Source organism: Lathyrus oleraceus, chromosome 1, assembly GCF_024323335.1.
Source record: "Lathyrus oleraceus cultivar Zhongwan6 chromosome 1, CAAS_Psat_ZW6_1.0, whole genome shotgun sequence".
Taxonomy (NCBI): domain Eukaryota; kingdom Viridiplantae; phylum Streptophyta; class Magnoliopsida; order Fabales; family Fabaceae; genus Lathyrus; species Lathyrus oleraceus.
In genome coordinates, this window is record NC_066579.1 from 244116150 (window position 1) to 244141144 (window position 24995).

A 24995-nucleotide genomic window follows, 5' to 3' on the forward strand; every position below is an offset into this window, starting at 1 on the left:
GAAACGCACCGTTTCATTAAACACAGTTAGCATGCACATTCAGCAGTCAAACACAACGCGTGGCCTGGTCAAGCGCTTTCATCCAATCGTTCGCCCACGCAGCGTACTACCTGGCGTACACCTCACCAAAACCCTAGGCACATGCAGACGCCGGAGCTACAGCTCCGGTCGTCTTCTCCGGCGAGACGTACGGAGGCGCCACCGTGAAAATTTCCAGAATCTCATGAGTCCTATACCGTTCAACTCGTCTTCTCACACTGAATCCAAATATGCACTTAGTTCCCTCTAATTCTCCCTAGGTTTTGCAGATCGAAGTGAATAAGTTCTGGGATCTAAACTTCCAGTTAACATAACATCCTCAATACTCAGTCAATTTCAATTCTAAACATATGTACATGCTCTACTCAACAAGATCTACAGTTCTATATCATGAAATCAGCAAAAAGAGAAAGTGAAATTCAACTCACCTGAAATTGAAGCTTTCTGAAATCGTGTTCTCTCAAGCTCTACAGCTCCAGATCTTCTCCTATGAGGTTCCTTTGAAGCTTTAAGCAAAAAGCAGTGGTTGAAACCTCTTGAATTCACCTCAATTTCCAAAATCCATCAACATGAGATTGCTCTTGATCTGCTCGAATTCTGGCTGAATTGCTCCAAACAATGGATGATTCTTGATCAGAGAAGCATGAGGATCAAAAATATGCAATAATATTTGAGCTTTGTGTGAAGAAAATGAGAATTCGAAGAGAGAGAGTTTTTGGAGAGTTTCTTGAATTTTGATCTCAAATGGTTGTTCTTCTCAGTTATGATTAGGGTTTCTGTTTTTATACTCCATGCTAGTGACAATGCTAATCACCTTTTCCATTTGTTAATCATGATTAGTGAGATATGAACCCATTTGCAAAAATGCAAAATGAGCTCACATGCCCATAATACACGTGATCAGCTCCATGTTAAGCTTCCAATTCACTTATGGACATCCAAGGGTCAAGATTTGAATATTAATTTGCTTGCATCTCAAGCCAAAAATGAATGGTGAAGATTTTCTTCATTTTGCACATGTGTGAAATAATGAACATACACACTTTTCCCATGCATGGAAAAGCTCATTTTGAGATGTCTTGAACATGAGAAGCATTTTGCCAAAAGAATGAACCAATTTGAAGCATTACATCAAAAGTTATGCCATTTTGAATTTCCATGCACACTTTGTGATCAAATGACCATAACTTCTCAACCATTCATCATATGGACATGAATTAGGACTTTTTGGAAAGGGGAGACAAAAATATACAACTTTCATGTTCACCAAAAATCCATTTGAAACTTCTTTGACATTGACAAGTCAAGTTGAAAGTGGACCAAAACTTGCCAAATTTGGAAACTTTGAATTATAGGTCATTTTCCATTTTTAGTAAATTTTGCCATGACCTTTGAATCTTCAAGATGGATGTTTAGAATGATGAATAGACCCCATTTGAACATGATTGAGGTGTCTCAACTCATTTCCCCACCTCATAGTCCTCAGGTGACTGCACAGTTGACTTTTGGTCCTCAGATGACCTTGAAATATCTTGATTAACTTGAGCCTCTACAACTTGGTGAAATTGCTTCAAAATGAAACCCTAGCTCATGTAAGCTCCTTATAATAATCACGTGATCCTCATCCCAAGAAAATACCTCATCTCTTGCACAAAGGATCTTCTTGAAGCTCTTGACCTGGTGATTGCTTAAGCTACAAACAAAAGATGTTAGTGACATATTTTTGTGCTTTTGGTTAGTAAATAAAACAAGAAAAGCAATTATATAGAATTCAAGCATGCTTGGTTATCTCAAACCACTCACAAGAGATCCCTACCCAAAGGGAAAGGGAGCCAAGATGCTCAATGATCCTTGAGGCTATGCAATGCAATGTTATGATGCCATGAGGGATCTTAAGGACAAAATTGGGGTCTTACATACTCCTATGGATTTTTCAATTTCTCCTGATTTCTTTTCCTTCGTGGAAATTATTCACCATGAAGATTTTATTTTTGCATGCATACATTTGCATCATGAGGTCTCTTAGGGACCAAAATTCGTCTCTTTGTTATTATTTAAGCCCATTCTACCTCGTCGAGACGAAGATTTTAACCTTCATATCTCCGGCTAGAATGACCTTAAATAGGGGCATCTGTAAGACCCTAATTTTGACCCTAAGATCCCTCATGGCATCATATCATTTGCTCAATGCATTTCCTCAAGGATCATAGCATGTTTGGCTCCTTAACCCTAGGGTTGGGACTTGTGTGAGTTGGTTTGAGACCACCAAGCATGTTTGTATTGTATATTATTTCTTTTCTTATTTTTGTTTACTAACCAAAAGCATAAAAATATGTCACTAACCCTTTTTGTTTTGGAGCTCAAGTGATCATGTGCTCACAATGCTCCTAGGAGGCTCCTAAGCTCAATGAAGTGACTAGATGAAGATGAGAACAAGCATGACAATGGTCCACAAAGCTCTTAATCATCATATATGTATCCCAAGTATCTAAATTTGCCAATTTTATCAAGATAACCCAAAGGGCTTGAGGATTGTTTCCCACGGAAACCCTAATTCAACTGTGCATTGATTGTGCCTTGCTCATGAAGCAACCTCAACCTATGATAAAATTCAATCAAGGGAAGTTATTTAATTCATTATTTTATGCATATATGAGCCTATGTGAGTATCCTCAATCATTCATTCATCAAGATTTGAAGTTTGGCCTTGAGAAGTTGACTAGTCAAGTCATCTGACTAAATTGAAGATCACTGAGACACAACTTTTGATGTGTCTGTAAAATTAAGATGACCCCAAGAGAAATAATGTTCTTAAGAACCATATGAACAACTTTCATGTTCATCAAAAATCCATTTGAAACTTGGAAGGTCATCATTCATTTCAAAACATTATAGGTCATTTTGACTGAAACCCTAATTTTGGGTCAACTTCCCAAGGACCTAACTTCCTTAGTTTTTATGATTTTGAGGTTAAACCAATTTCATTGGAACTTTTAAGGTGTCTACTTCAAATTTTATGTTGGACAAAATTTCATAATCCTAAAATAAATACATGTGATAATACAAAACATTATAGGTCACTTTGGACCAAAGTCATTGAATTTGGAAAAAGTCCAACTTCAAGTGCCCATAACTTTCTCATGAAAAATACAAATGATGAACAATTTAAGTCTAAATTGATCATCTTGAAAATATCTACAACTTTTATGTTGGAGGTTATTCCATTTGAGGCTTTCATCAATGAAACAGAAGGGCTTGAAGTTGCTTGGTTTTGATGAAAATTTTCAAAGGAAACCTTGACATGTTTTGTACCCTAATCTTCACAGCCAGTTTTCATATATTTCCAAACTCCAAATAAGTTTTTGCCCAACATGACTTTTGTTCCTTATGTCAAGAGCTTTCCAACCATTACTCACATGACCATTTTTGGATTTTCCATGTGGGAGTTTCGAAGAGTTCATTGTTTATGTTCAATTTTGCAATTCACATTATAACTTGATGTACAAGCCAATGCCAAACCAGTTGCACGTCCAAATCACTTGCATTTGATCTCAGCATGCATTTCCATTCACTTTTGGGCTTTGCACGCGCCTGTATAGGCCCATGCATGGAAGGTCCAATTTTCATGCACACGAGCATTGTACCACCTTGCCTCCATTTCAGCTATAAATAGAAGTGCAACCTCATTCAAAATTCAACCTGAAGGAGATCTAAAACACTGCAGAATTCAAAACCAAACCCTCACTCAAAGAAATTTCAGTTTTCATTTTCAATTTCAAGCTTGAATTTCAACATCCTTAGTTGATCTTCAAGTCTTAATTCCTTAGCCTTGCATCATCATTACATCTCCAGATCAAATTTGGATCAAAAGCTTGGAGAGATCGTGCTATTCAAAGTTGCATTTCAGAGGTATTTCACCAAACTATTTTGATTTGGATCTTGCTATACAATGTGAATTGCTTGAGTTTGTGTTGTTTTCTGAAGTCCTCATGCATGAGGCAGGCCAATGGTGGTCTTAATTTCATGAATCATGCCATTTCAGTTTGTGTACCATGATCTTCAAGCTCATGTTTCTCTTTAAATAGGAACATTGAGGGGAATCCATGGTTACAGGGGTGATGTACATCACCATAGCTTCATTTTGATACCTTGCTTGTTTATTTTTGTTAAGTTTTGAATCCCTGCGCGTGGTGGCCGGGGTTGGTTCTCTGGTTGGAGAAGATGGTGGTTTCCACCACCATCCCCACGTGGGAGCTTCCAGGCCATTGGATCTTGGTAAAACGTTATAATCGTGGCCTTCCATCTTGTTGACTTATTTTAATACATATGTTGCGCGCTTGACTTTGGACCATGGTGTATCCGCGCCTCTGAGCCTTAGGATATGTGCCACGTCAATTAATGAGACAATCCAATGGCAGCGCATTTTTGATATTTTCCTTATTTTCATTTATTTTCAGATAATTCCTTTTATTTTCAAAAATTCATAAATATTTTATTTGAAGTCACAAAAATATGAGACCAGAACCAAAAAAATTCTTGAAAAATCTAGCTTCATATTTTGATTTTTAATTATTTTTGTGACTTCATTTAATATTTTTTGTGAATTATTTGGTTTTTAATAGTTTTTAATTCATTTTAAATACTTTTTGATATCTGAAAAATCCAAAAACATTTTCTTAACACATATGGATCATGATAAGTCAATGAAAAATAGTCTCATCAATTTCTTAATTGATTTGAGATTTATTTGAGATTTTAATCCATATTGTGTTATTTTTATTGTTTTTAATTGATTTTAAATAGTTGTTGATTTCAAAAATTGTTGGAAAAATTTGTCAAACCTTGTTTGACCATGTTAGACCTATGAGAATTTAATTCGACTTGTTCAAGTTTATTTGAATTGAATTTGAGGTTTGACCATGTTTTGTTCATTTTTATTTTGCATTTATTTTAATTCCAAAAATACCAAAAAAAATATGTTTGACTTGTTGACTTCTAATCTTCATTTCTCTTCTGTTTGACATTGGTTGATGATGATTTGATTCACTTATGACCAATTGTGTTTGATGTTTGATTCTTTTTCTATTCATTTCATCTTCATCTTTTTCTTTTTTCCAATTTGATCAATGAGTTAATGATTTATGGTTGGTCTTGACATATGAGAGGTTTAACCTTCTTTGATCCAAATCAAACTCAACTTGATCCAAGATCAAGTGAGTTGCTTTGTGTCCAAGATAGGTTGCTTCTTGGTCAAGCAAAAAACCTAAAGTCCATACAAGGTCTTTCCTCTTTTCTTTTGGCATGGCAAGTTTTAAGAGCTTGGCTTACTAGTCATGATCTCTGACTTATGTTTATTTGCCTATAGTTTTATTGACCGGCCTCAGATAGGTGTGACTACTACATTAGTCCACTTACGATTGCTTAACATAGCGTTAAATTGTCTTATGACACACTAACATAACTACTAACTACTAACTTTAATTTGAGCATTTAATTTCTTGCAATTTACTTTAATGCACTTTATTTATTGCTCAATTAGTCATATTGCTTTTCATTTTGCTCACTTGAGTACATATTTTATGTTTATGTCATTTTCCGTTTGCTCATTTGAGCTCATTATTGAATATAAATATATTGTTGTCTTGTGTTTGTTTTGTGTTTGTTTGTGTGAACCAAATGCAAAAAGGAGAAAGGACTTAGAATTAGGACTTACCTATGCTTAAAGGAGTTCAAGAGCAACTAGGCCTCATGCCTTTAGAATGCTAAATTGGTTGAAGAGCAACTAGGCCTCATGCCTTTAGAATTCTAAATCTAAGAGTTGACTTCAAAGGACTTCTAATCAAAACTCATTCTTTGTCCATTCCATTTATGGTGTTGTGAACTTTTTGATGTTTGCTCTTGTGTGATAGGGATTCCATCTTGAGATAGTAAGAAGGACCATTGTAATGAGTAGCCAAGTTATGAGAGACAAGCCAAATGGAGATCCTAGGAGCTTGAATGTATATTTGTTTTGATTGCTTGTTGCTTGCTAAGTCCAAAGGAAAGGAGCATCTTGAATCATCTCTATAATTTCAAGAAAAAGGAACTCCAAGGGTTTTATCTCTTCTCTTATCTTTGTATGCTTTAGGACTATCCCTTCTCTTCTTCTCCTCACTTTAGCCCAAGCCAAACTCTTTTTGTGCAAACTTTGACATTGTTTCAAATTAGAAACCTAGGCACTATGCCTTTGACTTTTCAAAATCTTTTCATTAATACTCATTATGAATAGATCTTAATTCAACTTTGACCTCATTTTGTAAATACTTATAACTTGTAAATACAACTCACTTCAAGTTGTTTTTGTGGTTCCAATGGCCACCTTATTAAAACCTTTTCATAAACATTAGCCATAGGTTTGAGTTATCATAGTGGTTGATATAAACCTCACCTTATCCTTAGTATTTGAACTATAAGTCTTCCATACTTATTATAGGGTTAACCCCTCACTAGTATGTTGAAGCTCTCCTCACATGGTGGATTGTTGGTTTAGGTTGAATTTTCTCCCTTTGATAACAAAAGACCTTAAGGCTTTTGATCAAATCAATTCACCAATCTTTGTGATTTTTACCCCGAACTACGAGGTTTTGATCATACCTTTGTGATGGTACGTAGGCAATGGGTTCATCCATTCAAACAATAAAATTTGTAAATATAATCCATTCTTTTCTCATCCCCCTAATCTTTTGCACATATTTTCACAAATATCAACCTACACCACATGTTTGCAAAAAGAGGTTCCCTTAGAGTACTAAGGATGTTTTGGGTGCGTAAAACCTTCCCATTGCATAACCAACCCCCTTACCTAGATCTCTGACATTTTTATTAGTTTTTGATTTGATAAAAATTCTTACTTGGTTTTTGTTCGCTTTTTAACCTTTCCTTTGGACAAATAAAAGTACGGTGGCGACTTGAATTGTATGTTTACTTTTGGTTTAGTCAATAAGCCATAAGGTAACGAATACCCCGCTACACACTTATATCCCCACGTTGAATGGAGCTAAGACAGGAGAAAAGTCAAAGGCTTTTGATGTTGATACTGGAATTAGATTTCTACAATATGCAGGTCTTGTATGGCCCGTGGTTAACTTAGTGCCATCCATTTTTCATACATGAACCTGTGACTTCCAGATTTTGTTATTAAATTAAATTTATGTACATCAAGGTCATTATAATGTATCATACAAGAATAATAGATCAATTCAACACAATGAAATTTCATCCCGTACATATCAAAACGAGAAATGAAAGGCAATTAAAGTTGCAACACAAAACTACAGCATCCAAACGCATAAATGCGACGCACCAAACGGCAATGTCGGCGACGCTGCAACCACACCAAAAACAAAAATTGAAATATAATAGGAGTCTCTTTAAGCAGAGTACTGCAGCGCGAATTGCAAGCTGCTGCAAGACCACACGTTGCAACACCCATCAACTAGCAGCAAGAGCCAAAACGTGAATCCAACGGCAACCTACAAAATGTATCACTCCAAATGATACAACAGCAAGCCAAGGGAAGAGTATTGGAACATGAAACGCATGACATAGTGAATCAAAACAACAACATGAAGCGTACAACCAACAACATAAGCACATCAGAAATGAAACGCAAACCAGCAATATCTTCCTTCCTCGCAGAATCCAACTGTGCCAATGTCTCAGATGCTAGCATCTCAAATGATTGGAATGGTGGAAAGATTGTGACGCCTCCTTCAGCATGTAAACAACAAAATACAATACCCAAAAGCAGCAGCAAGGTTATTAATCTGTGGACACATAGCAGCTAGTACACCAAATCACTTCTCAACTAAGGTAACTCACTCCACCAAGAATTAGGAGCAGAACTTGAAGCAGGTCAGAACAGAGTGCGCCATGAAGATGTTGGTTCCAGAATAAAAGCTAAACCAACAGTTGAAGAAAAACAAACTTAAAACCTGTGCATACTCGTTACAATGTCATGGTATTTCAAATCAAGTCTCTACAAACAAGGGAATCATGTTCTAGAGTCGTGAACCATGACGTTTCGACCACCAAAGAAAGCAGTAAAAATCAGTCCTTTACCACAACATATGTGTGCTTTTACAGCATTGGTATTTTGGAAAAGAATCCAACGCAACATTATGTGATTAGGAGTTTTTCACTACAAACAAAACTGAGACTTACCACAATCATTTGTTTGTCCTCACAAATCTGAGGAGAAAATTCCCTATAACGGTTTTGATCTTATCTGATATTAGGTAGCTCATTGGTTGTACCTCCACAAGGACCACTCACCTGCTCATATAAATAACAAAAACGTTCATTCAGTGAAAGGGGGGATCCAAACGAAATTCTGAAGAAATTTCAAACAAACCTCATACCAAAAGCTCTCGCCATGAAGCCGTTCATATCCATCATTGGAATCTGAGCACGTTTGAGCTCAACCGCATCATACCCTCATAGCTACCGCAACACCACGACGAGCAAATAAGCGGTTTTGAAGAAGTTTTTTGTGTAGATTAGAGGGGAGATTTTTTCTTCTTTTTGGTGAATATGTGAGAAGAGATATGGAGAATAGCGATTCACTTAGAGAAGGAGAGAGTGAGTCATATTTATTTGCTTTGTCCTATTTCAAGAGTTTTTTTTCCTTTTCCTTTGAGAGGGAATTTAATGGCTATTATGGAGTCCCAGTTTTCATACTGCCCAACGGTCAACTGACTGTTCAACACTTCATCCGGATTTGGACCATGTATCAGTGCATGGGAAACTACCATTCCACGCGGACCAAGGCTTGTTGGAGAGAGGAAGAGATGGACTCTGCATTGTCGGTTCTTGGAGTTGGAAATAGGAGTCTCTTTAAGTAGAGTACTGCAGCGCGAATTGCAAGCTCTTGCAAGACCATACGTTGCAACACCCATCAACTAGCAACAAGAGCCAAAACGTGAAGCCAACGGCAACCAACAAAACGTAGCACTCCAAATGATACAACAGCAAGCCAAGGGAAGAGTATTTGAACATGAAACGCATGACGTAGTGAATCAAAACAACAACATGAAGTGTACAACGAACCACATAAGCACATCGGAAATGAAATGCAAACCAACAATATCTTCCATTCCTCGCAGAATCCAACCGTGCCAATGTCTCAGATGCTAGCATCTCAAATGATTGGAATGGTGGAAAGACTGTGACGCCTCCTTTAGCATGTAAACAACAAAATACAATACCCAAAAGCAGCAGCAAGGTTATTAATTTATGGACACATAGCAGCTAGTACACCAAATCACTTCTCAACTCAGGTAACTCACTCCACCAAGAATTAGGAGCAGAACTTGAAGCAGGTCAGAACAGAGTGCGCCATGAAGATGTTGGTCCCAGAATAAAAGCTAAACCCACAGTTGAAGAAAAACAAACTTAAAACCTAATCATACTCGTTACAATGTCATGGTATTTCAAATCAAGTCTCTATAAACAAGGGAATCATGTTCCAAAGTCGCAAACCATGACGTTTCGACCATTATATTGCAAGGGACTCTATACTATGCCTTGCCCAAGCAAGTCACAGGTCTGCAAGTCTTCTCCAGCAAAGAGGTCATCACACGTCCTTTGTCATGCAACTCATACCTCATAATACATCACTGCAAAGCTGTAATAGCAATGAGTTGCACACCAAAATGTAGCATCCTCATTAACAACAATTCAGCAATACGTATTAGCGCCATCAACCTTGCATTGGAACCATCTCCAAATGTGCAAGTCACTTTCTAATCGTCTTCCTGCTTGCACCAAACCAGTGGCATCTGTCATAAAACCTAGAAAACCACACAAAGGCAAATATTGTCATAATGTTTCATGACATCAAAAAGAGAGAAAATTCTAAGTCAAAACCTCACAGCAGGGGAACTTGGATTTATGTAGGCGATAAGCCATAGCTCGACATCATTGAGAATCTATTTCCGTCCAAATAGAGAGTTCCAAATCACAAAGCCAACATGAAAAATGGAGCATGAAAAGCATGAAAAGGATAAGTTTTGAGGCAATGAGAGTAAAAATCATATACCAAGTTAAAAGTTGATTTTCATAAGCAGTAAAAATCAGTCCTTTACCACTCCATATGTGTGCTTTTACATCATTGCTATTTTGGAAAAGAATTCAACGCAACATTATGTGATTAGGAGTTTCTCACTACAAACAAAACTGAGACTTACCACAATCATTTGTTGGTCCCCACAAATCTGAGGAGAAAATTCCCTATAACGGTTTTGATCTTATCTGATATTAGATAGCTCATTGGTTGTACCTCCACAAGGACCACTCACTTACTCATATAAATAACAAAAATGTTCATTCAGTGAAAGGAGGGATCCAAACGAAATTCTGAAGAAATTTCAACCAAACCTCATACCAAAAGCTCTCGCCACGAAGCCGTTCATATCCATCATCGGAATCTGAGCACGTTTGAGCTCAACCACATCATACCCTCATAGCTACCGCAACGCCACGACGAGCAAATAAGCGGTTTTGAAGAAGTTTTTGTGTAGATTAGAGGGGAGATTTTATCTTCTTTTTGGTGAATATGTGAGAGGAGATATGGAGAGTAGCGATTCACTGAGGGAAGGAGAGAGTGAGTTATATTTATTTGCTTTGTCCTGTTTGAAGAGTTTTTTTTCCTTTTCCTTTAAGAGGGAATTTAATGGCCATTATGGAGTGCCAGTTTTCATACTGCCCAACGGTCAATTGACTGTTCAACACTCCAGCCGAATTTGGACCATGTATCAATGCATGGGAAACTACCATTCCACGCGGACCAAGGCTTGTTGGAGAGAGGAAGAGACGGACTCTTCATTGTCGGTTCTTGGAGTTGGAAATAGGAGTCTATTTAAGAAGAGTATTGCAGTGCAAATTGCAAGTTGCTGCAAGACCACACGTTGCAACACCCATCCACTAGCAGCAAGAGCCAAAACGTGAATCCAACGGTGTTGGTTCTAAGTGTTGGCAGCAATTTTGGTAAAACAAAGAGTGTTCACAAGATGTTGCTTGTGATTTCTTAACATAAGATATCTTGTACCTGCTTGTTATTGAAAATATAATTATGCAGGATTGTTTCAGGATATCGTACCCGATGTCATGACATCTGATATCTTGTACCTGATGGAGTTTGAAAATATAATTATGCAGGATTGTTTCAGGATGTCATACACGATGTCATGACATCTAATATTATGTACCTGCTGGAAATTGTAAATGGAATTATGCAGGATTATTCCAGGATGTCAGACCCGATGTCATGACATCTGTACACAGAACATTCAGTCTGAATGTTATGTGTTATGTGATTGCGCTTTTAATGGAAATCTATGTATGATTGAAGATCTGATTTACAAACGCATTCAATCATTAATTACAACCTGATTTACTTATTTTCCAAAGAGATCTAATCCGCTGTCATGAGAAGATTTGAATGGAAAATAGTTTTAGGGTTTCAAGATGTCCAAGCCCAGCTGAATGCTTCTATAAATAAGACATGGAAAACCTGATTTGATACACAAACAATACAAAGCGAAATATTGAGAGAGAATAAGGGTTTGTGTCTTGTGTGGTCGTGTGACTTGTAAGCCATTCAATTCATCCATAGATGATTGAATTGGTCTGATTTGTGAGTTGTAATTTGTCACTCTAAGCTTTTAAGCATGAGTGTGTGTCTACTTGATTGAAGTTGTTAAGTAAGATCAAATGTGTGTCTACTTGATTGAAGCTGCTAAGTAAGATCAAGTGTGTGTCTTTGAAGAGTGTCTTCTTTTCATAAGTAATTGTTGTTTAATATCACTGGTGTGATTGAGGGGGAGTGAGTGGGATCTCATATCTAAGATTTGTTAGGTAGAAATCATACGGGTAGAGATTAGGTGAAAAAGACTGTAACTTATGGAGTGTACTGAGAATCTTTGAACTGATTCTATTTAGTGGATTTCCTTCCTGGCTTGGTAGCCCCCAGACGTAGGTGAGTTGCACTGAACTGGGTTAAAAATAGCTTGTGTCTCTTGCATTACTATTCTTTATCTTTATCCTGTTTGTTTTACTCAGACATTAGTGTCATGACATTACCTTCGACATCTCATACTGATACCAGAATTTCAATTGGTATCAGAGCAGGCATCCTGCTCTGGTTCTGGGTGCGATCTAGGGACAATACTTTCTGGTACCATGGAGAGAGATAGAGGATCTGTGCAGAGGCCACCAATTTTGGATGGATCTAACTATGACTATTGGAAACCTCAAATGGTAGCCTTCCTAAAATCTCTTGATAATAAGGCTTGAAAGGCTGTGTTGACAGGCTGGGAACATCCAATAGTTACTAAGGAAGGAGAAGCCACAACTGATAAGAAACCTGAAGAACAATGGTCCAAGGAGGAGGATGATCTAGCCCTTGGAAATTCTAAAGCATTGAATGCAATATTAAATGGAGTAGACAAGAATATCTTCAGATTGGTAAACAACTGTGAGGTAGCTAAAGATGCTTGGGACATTCTCAAGACCACTCATGAAGGCACCTCTAGGGTGAAGATGTCTAGATTGCAGTTGCTCACTACCAAGTTTGAAAATTTAAGGATGAAAGAAGATGAAAATATTCATGAATTTCACATGAATATCCTTGAAATTGCCAATGCCTCTAGAGCTCTGGGAGAGAAGATGTCAGATGAAAAGCTAGTAAGGAAAATACTCAGGTCACTCCCTAAGAGATTTGCTTTGAAGGTGACAGCCATAGAAGAATCTCAAGACATCTCAAATATGAGAGTTGATGAGCTAATTGGATCCCTCCAAACATTTGAGATGGGAATATGTGATGGATCTGAAAAGAAAGCCAAAAGCATAGCCTTCATGTCAAACACTGAAGGGGAAGATGAGGAAGGTGGTCAAGAGATTGATGAAGATCTGGAAAATGAGGTAGCAATGCTGGGAAGACAGTTCAACAGACTTATGAAAAAGATGGATGTAAGATTTAAGGCCAATGTCAAGAACATCGCATCTGACATCAGTAAATCCAACAATATTGGAAGAGGAACAAGGTCAGAAGAAAATCCCAAAGAAGGAAAAGGAGTTCAGTGCTATGAATGTGATGGGTATGGTCACATTAGAACTGAATGTGGGACCTACCTCAAGAAACAGAAGAGGAGTCTTGCTGCCTCTTGGTCTAATGAAAGTGAAACAGAAGAAGCTGCAAATCTTGTGACTGCATTGACAGGAAGATGGGGTTCTGATGAAGAGTCAAGTGATGATGAAGTAACCTTTGAAGAGCTGGCCACTACCTACAGAGAGTTGTGTCACAAAAGTGCAGAAGTGTGCAGACAAGTTGAAAGCCAGAAGAAAGTGATAGCTAAGTTGGAGAATGTAAAGGGAGAACATGTGGAAACCATCTCTAAGTTGAAAACTGAAGTTGTACTCTTGAATTCCAAACTAGATGATATGACCAAGTATGTAAGAATGCTTAACAATGGATCTGACATCTTAGACAAGATTCTCCAGACTGGTCAAACAACAAGAGACAAATTTGGCATTGGGTTCAATGAATCTAAGGCTGATTGCAGTTACATAAATGACAAACCTAAATCCAAACCTAAGTGCAGCCATATTGATAACAAACCTGCAATGTCACATCACATGTCACAACATCAGAAGGGAAGACATCAGAAAGGGAAACACCAAAGATGGAGATGCCATCACTGTGGAAAATTTGATCACCTAAAACCCTTCTGCTATAAGTTGTATAGTTACCCTCAGCATGCTCATTATCTACCTAAACCCAAACATAACAGACCTATCAATAAAAAGCAATGGGTTCTTAGGACTAATGTTACAAGTTTGATAGCTCACACTTCCTTCAGAGTTTCAGCCAAAGAAGATTGGTATTTTGACAGTGGTTGCTCCAGACACATGACTGGAAACAAAAACCTGCTAACTGACCTTCATCCCCATGCCACAAGTTATGTAACCTTTGGTGATGGAGCAACGGGTGAAATCAAGGGAATTGGTAAGCTTGATTGCCCTGGAGTTCCTGACCTTGACAATTTCCTACTTGTTAAGGGATTAACTGCTAATCTAATAAGCATCAGTCAACTGTGTGACCAAGGTCTAAATGTAAACTTCAGTAGAACTGAATGTCTGATTACTAACAAGGAAAATGAAGTGATCATGAAAGGAGTTAGGTCTAAAGACAACTGCTACATGTGGAGTTCTCAAGAAACTGGGTACTCTTCAATGTGTACCTTGGCCAAAGAGGAAGAAGTGAAGATATGGCATCAAAGATTGGGCCATCTGCATCTTAAAGGTATGAAGAGGATCATATCTGTTGAAGTTGTTAGAGGAATTCCCAACTTGAAGATTGATGAAGGAAAAATCTGTGGAGAATGTCAGATTGGAAAACAAATAAGGATGTCACACCAGAAGCTCAGACATGACACCACTACCAAAGTTTTGGAACTCCTCCATATGGATTTGATGGGACCCATGCAAGTGGAAAGCCTTGGTGGGAAGAAGTATGCATATGTAGTGGTGGATGACTTCTCCAGATACACCTGGATCAATTTTATAAGAGAAAAATCTAATGTTTTTGAAGTCTTCAAGGATCTTTGTCTAAAACTTCAAAGAGAAAAGGAAAGTCATGTTATCAAAGTTAGAAGTGATCATGGGAAGGAATTTGAGAACAGCAAATTTGCTAAATTTTGTTCATCAGAAGGGATTCATCATGAGTTCTCATCTCCCATTACTCCCCAGCAAAATGGTGTGGTGGAAAGAAAAAATAGAACTCTTCAAGAATCAGCCAGAGCTATGATTCATGCTAAGAAATTGCCCTACCATTTTTGGGCTGAAGCCATGAACACAACCTGCTATGTTCACAACAGAGTGACATTGAAGAAAGGGACTCCTACAACCCTATATGAAGTCTGGAAAGGAAAAAGACCTATAGTCAAATACTTCCATGTATTTAGTAGCAAATGCTATATCTTGATTGATCTGAACAAAGAAGGAAGATGGATCCCAAAAGTGATGAGGGAATATTTCTGGGCTACTCAACAAACAGAAGAGCTTACAGAGTCTTTAATTCCAGAACTAATGTAATGATGGAATCTATTAATGTTGTGGTTGATGTCGCAATCTAAAAAAAGAATATATGAAAAAACAACCGGTGAAAAAAGAAAGAATGACAGAAGAGTCGCCACCGTGCGTTATTTATCCCAAATGAGGGAAAGGAAATGCTCGAAGTAAACCTGAAGAAAGGAAAGGAAAAGACAAGGTCTCGCAACCAAATCTTGGGTTCGGGAGTCGATTATGCGAAGGGGAGGTATTAGCACCCCTACGCATCTGTAGTACTCTACAAGATCCACTCTTGTTGTTCTTTTCTAAAGGCTGTGTGTTTATCTTAATGTACTATTTACTAAAAGAGGGGTCAAAAAAATGACTCGCACGGATGTCGCATCCACTGCATACGTATCTCATATGAATATGAGAATCAGAGTCTTCGTAACTCGGCTACCTATGGGTTAAAGAGAAGTGTGCTCGCTAAGACATCGTGTCTTATGCCTACGTATCTCATCTGGAATGAGAATCAGAGCAAAACGTAGTTCAACTAACTACGGGAACAAGGGTCTCAATTACAACTAGGGCAAGAGAAAGGGAAGGTCTCGATCGCAACGAGGGCGAGAGAAAAGAGAATCGCAACGAGGGAGAAAGCAAACAAGGATTAGTTGTTAGTTGTTAGTCAAAACTCGGCAAGACATCGCATCTTGTGCCTACGTATCTCATCTGAACATGAGAATCAGAGTTGCCGTAGTTCGGCTACATAGGGATTGCCATCTGAACATGGACTTACAAAGGAAGACACCAGTTGTGTCAAAGGAAGGTGGGCAATGTGTTCACGTCCTAGCAGCAGGTGTCGCAGCTCGCTGAATCGAGTCTTAGGCAGTTACCTCTATGCAATAGAACGGAATGACATGCCACAAGATCGGAGACACACGGAAGGTCTAAAAGTGGGGAAGCTCTGCCCTAGAGTTGTCATGCAATGTGGACCTATGTGTTAGGATTTATAAATGGGGACATCTACCTAATGTTAGCATGCAAAGAATAAGGGAATTCTACCTATGTTATCATACAAAAGAATGTGGGAATTCTACCTATGTTATCATACAAAAGAAAGAAGGAATTCTACCTATGTTATCATACAAAGGGTTCTACCTAATGGGTGCTACCTAAACAGAATAAGAATCGATGAATGGAGCAAGAAGAGGAGTCACGGGTAAGGGTAGATGGCGATGCATGAAGCAATCGACTTACAGGTGGTAGATGGCGATGCCTGAAGCAATCGACTTACAAGAGAAATGGCGATGCATGAAGCAATCGACTTACAAAAGGATGGATGAATACGTGTTGGTTCTGTTAAGTTTTGAAAATGAATACTCGACGTTGGATCGAGGTTTTGATCTTGTTATGAAATGGTTATCGGATGTTTGTTTTAATTCTTGTATTAACAGATGAATAAAGAATGAAAGAATAAGCATTATACACTTCATGGGAGAGGGATACATTTGTTATGAATGGGGGTTGTTCATGGCAATCACACAATAAAAATATATGCCTCATACATCATACAAGTAGGCCACAATTAGCAATCAAATCAGATATATAAACAAGTGTATGATCAAATCAAATAATCAAAGAATGAAATGAAGGATCATCAAACAATGCATGAGAAGTATAAACATGTTAAGCAATCAAACAATAGAAACATGGATGAAAGAAACAAGTATAAAAAATATCAGATGAATCAGACAGGTGAAACTATGCACACAAAGGATCAATGAATAATTTAATCGGGAAATGATGCAAGGATCAAATAAAATTAAGATGAAAGGCCTCTAATATGTGGCATATGAGATGAACAAGGGAGGATCAAAAGATCTCTTTAATTGCCCCAAGTCAGCAACATCTACTCCCAGAGGATTTTGTCCTTCCACTGCCTTCAACCTTTCTTCCAATCTTCTAAACATGGGGTCCATGCCAAAGTCTTCCTGAAGCAAGGGGAACTGATCATCCTGACCATCCTGAATGGGTTGTTGACCGGAGGTGACATGTAGGATTGGGATAGGCCCGGGTCCATTGGGTCCATTAGCCTCTCCAGCTGGAGGATCAGCCAACGTCTCCGGTTGAGTAATAGGGGGATCCCTCTGCACCAATAATCTAAGCTCCTGCTGTCCTTGAGCCACCCCTTGAACCAAATCCATGAATTGATTCATGCGAATCTTCATCTCGGCGAGCTCTGCTTGTAGGCTTTCCATTACTCTCTGTTGATTCCTGCGGGTACCGTATCGGTGAATGCCTGAGTCAGCTATCCTGCTGATGGAACACCAAACAAATTGTGAACATTGTGGCGGTACCTGTTATGCAAGACATGCGGATGACTATGCAAATGCAATGACATGTTTATCAATTCCAAAAGTATTCTACACCCTTGATTCCAGTCTCACATTTGATAAACAGTGTAAAAAAAAGACTAAGCCGTTGATGAGAACCAAGAAAATTCCGACTAGAATCAAGTAGAAGATATAAACCCCACAGAAATGGATAAACATGTGTTAAATGATATGAATGCAAATGATGTGATGCAACGATGTGAATGCAATGCAGTGGCATGTCAATCAGGATTGCTGTATCTGCTTGAACATCTGTCAGGTTGCACTGTCTGGAGAGAAATTAAGAGTACACCAAACAAAGGTCATGGGATGGATCATGTTATCCTTAATATCAACCACCCATTTTGGTGGATTATGGTTTACACCTTATCAACACCCGAGTTTCATTGATATTAAGGATACCTGATCGGATTAACCATGAATCAAGGGTTTGTTGCAAGCCACGAGCATGGAGTTTAGGTTAAGAACCACCCAAAAGGAGTGTACTAAGATTTAAACCTGCCAAACATGTTCTACAAAAGGTTCCCATAGTCATAATCCCATCTTTCGGATATTATCAGAGGAACGACTACTCGTATTCCAACAATATTCTCAAGAGAGACTCTTATGAGTGTAGTATCGCGTAACAATCGTATCAAATCTTACACTTGAACGACTTTCGCACTACGTCCTACGAATAGGCCAAGATGAGTTTGGTAAACTAAGGTCCTTGGCTTCTTAGGTCTATATTGGAACAAGTAATGTCTAACCACAACTTACTTATGTGACATTATTGATCTCAACATGACCTCCACCAAGTGAATGGGCTTGCAAGTCAACTCGCTAAGGAATACTCCACACAAGTTGACAGGACTATGCCATTCTCCTATCTTAAGTGCACTCGAGTTCGGGTATAGAACTCATCTCACAAAGATCACCAAGCAGCCATAGCCAACCAACAGATACAACAATGATATGTACACAATGCAATAAGGTAAAGCAGGTAAATAAATAACTGTACAAAAGCATGAACACCCAATAAACAAATAAACTACAAAAGCTAGGAGGGACTCGCTTAGGGAAGATGGACCAGCAAGAGGTCAACTTCTTTTGTCCCCAGCAGAGTCGCCAGCTGTCGCAACCTGAAAAATACAGTGCGCGAAAAAACAACCGGCGAAAGAGAAAGACAGAAGAGTCGCCACCGTGCGTTATTCATCCCAAAGGAGGGAAAGGAAACGCTCGAAGTAAACCTGAAAAAGGGAAAGGACCAGACGGGGTCTCGCAACCAAATCTTGGGTTCGGGAGTCGGTTATGCGAAGGGAAGGTATTAGCACCCCTACGCATCCATAGTACTCTACGGGATCCACTTTTGTAGTTTTTGTCTAAAGGGTGCGGGTTTACCTAATGTGTTTATTTACTAAAAAGGTTAAGAGAAATGACTCGCACGGATGTCGCATCCACTGCATACGTATCTCATCTGAATATAAGAATCAGAGTCTTCGTAGCTCGGTTGACCTATGGGTTAAGGGGATGTGTGCTCGCTAAGACATCGCGTCTTATGCCTACGTATCTCATCTGGAATAAGAATCAGAGCAAGCCGTAGTTCGGCTAACTACAGGGTTATGGATTGGGTTTTGGACGAACGACGTCACTACGCAATCTACCGGATGCTCGACCTTTGGAGACTTACTCGCCTGTAGTAGAAGGAGTAAACGTGTTGCTTTGGGTTTTAGGGTTTGGGATGCTCGAGGGCAAACAGGCAGTCCTTGACGAAGGAACCGCGCTACATGTGGGGATATGAATACAAAACACAAAACATGTATCTCAAAGTAAAATGCCACCAAGGGGCCCAAACATTGCCTCCTATCGAGGTCTTCCAGCTAAGAAAGCGATAAAATATGAGAAAGAGAAAAAATTACCACACGGATAAAGATCCGAAGCTATAGCAGTTAAAGGGGCAAGAAACCCTGAAATGTCTCCAGCTGGACCGTCAAAGGAAATCAGTCAACACGAATAATCAGAATAAAACTCCAGGGGGTATCCCACAAATAAAGTGGGAAACCACGCAAGTGTCTCTGCGAAAGCCATGTGAGCCCTCACAAAACTCGACAAAGGGTTAGAGCAGCAGGATGAGATCAAGAGAAAACAATGCCATGGAAACACAAGACAGGTTAGAATAAACAAAATAGGGTAACCCAGAGTTGCCCCTAAATCAAAATGTAACCACATGAATAATTCCATCAAAATTCACAAAAGGCTCACAAAAAAGGTATCAAATTCACCCATAATACCTCATACATTTAGAGCATTCAACTAAAAGGCATAAAGATGATGGATATAGGGCAAACCTGATTGGAGAGCTTGATTGAAATTGAGTTGCACCCGTGAGGTTTACAAGTTGAGTTCCCTTCAGGGTTTGGAGGCTGCTCTGAACTCTGTTAGTTCTTCTCTCACTATCTTTTTCCTCGGGGTTTTGTTCCAAGGAAACCTCAGAGTATTTTTGCTTCTCTCCCTTTTTCTCAAGTGAATCTCCCAGTGTAACTCCAAGTGTGTTTTCCTCTACTGAAACTTCAGTATTTATAGACTGATTTTCGTGGGTAGTGGGCTCAAATGAGGGAGACCCAAGTCCAAAATAATTTGTTATATTTTATTTATTTATTTAATTACTTAATTAATTAATTAATTAATATATTTATTTTTTTCTTTTTTTTCTTTTTTTTCTTTTTTTTTTCTTTTTTTTTCGTTTTTTTTCTTTTTTTTCGTTTTTTTTCGTTTCTTTTTTTTTTTTTAAGGAAAAATGAAGGGTAAATTTTGGGGTATTACAGCTGCCCCTATTCAATCAACTGGAGACCCAGAAAGAAGATGGCAGCTGCTTTCGTGCTTTCGAGGTATCAAGGGATTGAATACAATAAAAGCCCAAAAATTTGCACTGAAGTGAAGTGAAGTAACAATGTCTGTCAGAATCGGCAAAGAGGTGGTCTTGAAAGAAGAATTCGTCTGGTACGGTGAAAGTCAGTCTGAATACCGAAAAAGAATGTTAACTTGGATACCAAAATAAATGGTAACACAGAAATAACCATGGCCTGAATGCCGCTCATCAGTCTGAATACTGGAAAGGATTTCGATCTGAACATCGGAAAATGGGCCTGAATGCCACAAGTCGCATCGACCTGAACGTCGGAAACTTCTTCGATCTGAACATCGGAAAGACTTGGCCTGAATGCCACAAGTCGCATCGACCTGAACGTCGGAAACTTCTTCGATCTGAACATCGGAAAGACTTGGCCTGAATGCCACTTCGATCTGAATATCGGAAAATTGGCCTGAATGCCACAAGCTGCATCGACCTGAACGTCGGAAACTTCTTCGATCTGAACATCGGAACACTGGCCTGAATGCCACTTCGGTCTGGATACCGGAAAACTGGCCTGAATGCCACTTCGGTCTGGATACCGGAAAACTGGCTTGAATGCCACTTCGGTCTGGATACCGGAAAACTGGCCTGAATGCCACTTCGGTCTGGATACCGGAAAACTGGCCTGAATGCCACTTCGGTCTGGATACCGGAAAACTGGCCTGAATGCCACAAGTTGCATCGACCTGAACGTCGGAAACTTCTTCGATCTGAACATCGGAAAACTTCATGCCTGTCAGCATTGGCAGAAATAGGGAATGATAATAGAGGCGGCGCATGGGCCAATGACACTTGCTGGGGATAACAAAGGTAAGTCATGAACAATCTTCAGTCTGAGTACTGGAAACAACTTCTAGCTTATCACTTGGGATACCGAGAATGTTTTATGCTTACATGCGTATGTTTGAATTTTTCAATGGCGTAATGCTCCATGAAAATGGAAATGCTACGCGATTTGGAAGGATGCAATGCAATATGATTCTACATGCAGGGATACGAAATGCTGGGTAGAATGCCAAGCCGAGGCAAGGGGATCTGCTGGGGAAATGATTACCATCCTCTGGGCTCTGGCCAGGCTGCTGGAGATACACACCACAATGAACTCTGTGGGGAGATGACTAGCCATGCGGTGTTCTGGCCATACCGAGACTCTGATCGGGGAAAGAATGGCATTGGAAGCCTGCTGCTGAGGAAAGCTACAATGATTCTGGCAACCACGGTTTGCGAGAGATGACTCAGCAGGGGGAGCAAACACTGATACGGTACCGAGGTTCTGCTTCAAGGAAAGAAACCATGGATCTGGCATTGGGATTATCGATCTGGCATCGAACTCTAAGGAGCAGCCACTTCTGCTGGGAAGATACAGTCTGGCACTGTCAACTCCGCTGGGGATATATAGTCTGGCACTGTCAACTCTATTGGGGAGTGTATGTCCTGAAACAACCGCTTGGGGAAGTACGTTGGTGAGAAACTGCTGGGGATTGACGAATCCAACGCTCTGATCAGCTCTGCAGGGATAAGACACCGAATTTGTCTGTTGGTGACTTCACTGGGGAAGATATTCACGATCATCTACAGGGAATTTTAAGGAAATGCCCCGAGGGTATCTGTTCTGAATAGACGATCCAAAGCACTTAAAATTTACAGCAATTTTAAATGTTTATTAAGCATGTACCTGTAAAGCCCTTATGTGTCATGATGCAATGTTTATCAAAAATTCGGACGTCATTTTTGCAAACAAAACAGTAAAATGAAAATGAAAACAGAGATATACTGAATAACATGATTTTATTGATTGAATGGCCTTTGAATAGGCATTTACATTAAGAAGCAATCCCTGGAAAGAGGTAATCGCACAAAAGATAAAAACAGAAATTAATCTAATGGCAATGTGAAATGGATTTCTATTGGGTTCCAATTCTGCTATGACTTGCTCGTCTTCAAGATCCTCCAGATGATCAGCCTTCTGAAAAGGTGATTGGACTGTTTCCTACCTTTCGAAAATTTCCAGTCATCGACATGAGATGAGATTCAGAACTACTCAGAACGCAGTCATTCGCTTAATCCCTAACTTTTGCCTGGATCGCCCTTTTCGGGTTTTCAATCCACCGGGATACCCATTTTTGCCTAAGTTGCCTTTTCAGGTTTTCAACTTACCGGGTGTACAATCTTTTTTTATTTTTGTCCCTAATTTTTGCCCGAACCTTTTCATTTTCTTGGTTCGCCGGGATGCCCATTTTTTGCCTGGACTATTCTTTTTACTGTCCAGCGGGTCTATTTTATGCGAAGTATTTTTTAACTGCGTCTGAGTTCACAGGGGAAGTGAAGTTTTCACCATCCATAGTTGCAAGCATTAAAGCCCCACCATCAAAAACCTTGGTGACAATATACGGTCCATCATAGTTAGGAGTCCACTTGCCCCTGTGATCTGTCTAAGGAGGAAGGATCCTTTTCAACACTAAATCTCCGACTTGGAAACAACGAGGACGCACTTTCTGATCAAAGGCTCTCTTCATCCGACTCTGATACAACTGCCCATGACAAATGGCTGTCATTCGCTTCTCTTTGATAAGACTCAACTCATTGAACCTTGTCTGAATCCATTCAGCTTCATCTAACTTGACATCCAACATGACTCTTAGAGAAGGAATCTCCACTTCAACAGGTAGGACTGCTTCCATACCATACACCAGGGAGTTAGGGGTTTCCCCGGTCGATGTACGTACTGAAGTACGGTACCCATGCAAGGCGAAGGGTAGCATCTCATGCCAATCTCTGTACGTGACGACCATCTTTTGCACAATCTTCTTTATGTTCTTATTTGCCGCCTCAACAGCGCCGTTCATCCTAGGGCGGTAAGGGGAAGAATTGTGATGCTGAATGTTGAAGTTCTGACACAACTCCTTCATCATTTTGTTGTTGAGATTAGAACCATTATCAGTAATGATTCTTTCGGGAATCCCATAGCGACAAATGATTTCTTTCTTGATGAAACGGGCAACCACATGTCTGGTGACATTCGCGAACGACGCTGCCTCGACCCACTTGGTGAAATAGTCGATGGCAACAAGGATGAAGCGATGCCCATTGGAAGCAGTCGGCTCAATCTTTCCAATCATGTCAATACCCCACATGGCAAACGGCCACGGCGAAGACATCACATTCAGAGGATTCGGCGGTACATGTACCTTATCAGCATAAATCTGGCATTTATGACACTTCCGAGCATACTTGAAACAATCCGATTCCGTGGTCATCCAATAACAACCCGCTCTCAACAATTTCTTAGCCATTGCATGTCCGCCGGCATGAGTACCGAAGGAACCTTCATGAACTTCCTGCATTAACATGTCCGCCTCGTGTCTGTCCACGCATCTGAGCAAAACCATGTCGAAGTTCCTCTTATACAGCACATCGTCTTTGTTCAAGAAGAAACTGCCTGGCAATCTTCTCAAAGTCTTTCTGTCATTGTTGGATGCCCCTGCAGGGTACTCTTGATTCTTCAGAAAGCACTTGATATCGTTATACCAGGGCTTGTCATCGACTACCAGCTCAGCAGCAAACACATACGCGGCCCTGCCAAGGCGTATCACATCGATCCTGGGAGCATGGTTCCAACGAATTACCTTGATCATGGAGGATAGAGTAGCAAGTGCGTCTGCCATCTGGTTCTCATCACGAGGTATATGATACAATTTTACTGTTGTGAAGAAAGTCAACAGTCTTCTCGTGCAATCTCTGTAGGGGACCAGAGTGGGCTGGAGAGTATTCCAATCACCATTTACTTGATTGATCACCAGAGCTGAATCTCCGAAGATGTCCAGAGTCTTGATTCTCAAATCAATGGCTTGCTCAATACCCAAGATACAGGCCTCGTACTCAGCTTCGTTATTTGTGCACTCAAAAGTCAAACGAGCGGTGAAAGGCATGTGGGCACCTTTCGGAGTTGTAATGACAGCACCAATTCCACTACCTCTAGCATTGACAGCCCCATCAAACAACAAAGTCCACTTTTCGTTTGGATCAGGTCCCTCCTCAACAACTGGCTCTTCACAGTCTTTCATCTTGAGGAACATGATGTCTTCATCAGGGAATTCAAACTTCATTGGCTCATAATCATCAATCGGTTGCTCGGCAAGGTAGTCTGACAGAATACTCCCTTTGATGGCCTTCTGGGATGTATACTGGATATCATACTCTGTTAAAATCATCTGCCAACGGGCGACCCTTCCGGTGAGAGCTGGCTTCTCAAAGATGTACTTTACTGGATCCATCTTAGAAATCAACAAGGTAGTATGGTTCAACATATACTGCCTCAGTCGGCGAGCAGCCCAGGCCAAAGCACAACAAGTTTTCTCAAGCTACGAATATTTGATTTCACAGTCGGTAAACTTTTTGCTAAGGTAGTATATGGCATGCTCTTTTCGACCAGACTCGTCATGCTGTCCCAATACACACCCCATCGAGTTCTCGGTCACTGACAGGTACATTATCAGAGGTCTCCCAGGAACTGGAGGTATAAGGATTGGAGGTTTCATTAGATACTCTTTTATCTTCTCGAAAGCCCTTTGACAATCTTCATT